Raw genomic sequence first — 911 nt, 5'->3', positions numbered from 1 at the left:
AAATGAAATTACTTAACTTTTATTTTTTGGCCACTTTGAATTGGCTATATGTTTGTGAGGACTATTTCCAGTTTTTTACTTTAAATGAGTGGCACATCTGATTTTTAAAACTATTGTTTCAATTTTTTTTAGTGAGGTAGTTAAGCTGTTAACTTTAGTAAATTCATCATGGATTATGTTTGCCATACTGTCACCTTGTTCTTTAAATTGTAGGACTAAGGCATCATTTGTTCCTTATCTTCTTCAAGCTTTTGAGTTTGCAGACAACTATCCCTTTGCCATTCCCACTGTTAGTATTCAGATCCACCTTGGGATAATGTAAAGATAGGATAAAAGCAGACACTGACTTGGCCAGGCGTGGTTGTGGGATGGATGCGATGGATGAGATGCAGCATGAAGGGATGAGGTAGGATGAGATGGAATTCCTGGGTAGTTGTAGGGTCTACTTTGGTGAGTAAGGAGGTAAATTTCATGTTTTTGGACCACATGAGCCTGAACAATTATGCTTAAATAAAGTAACAATGTTATCCTGACCTTGAAATGAAAGGCTAAAGAGTATGGTTATGGATTTATGCTCTTCTTCTCATGCCTTTATTGTGCAAGCAGAGGAAGTTTAATTTCTACAAAATTACTTCATTCTTTAGTAATTAGCCATATTTGTCAAAATTTGCATTGTAGCATGAATTCTTTGAACATAGAAACATATTTTAAATATGCAAAATTGTCTTTGACATGCCTTCCTTCTTTCCCTAGTATTTTTTATTCCATATTCCATATTTTTCCATATATTTTTTAAAGATTTTAATTGGGGGGTTGGGGGATGGGAACAGTGCTGGGGAATTGGGGGAAGGGGAACAGACAAGTTGCTGTCCTTTTTGTTCTTCAATCTAGTTGTGGAGGATGTTGCTTCA

The sequence above is a fragment of the Hipposideros armiger genome, unplaced genomic scaffold (assembly GCF_001890085.2).
Source record: "Hipposideros armiger isolate ML-2016 unplaced genomic scaffold, ASM189008v1 scaffold_641, whole genome shotgun sequence".
Taxonomy (NCBI): Eukaryota; Metazoa; Chordata; class Mammalia; order Chiroptera; family Hipposideridae; genus Hipposideros; species Hipposideros armiger.
The sequence above is the reverse complement of the archived record's forward strand: the minus strand, read 5'-3'. Positions refer to the sequence as shown.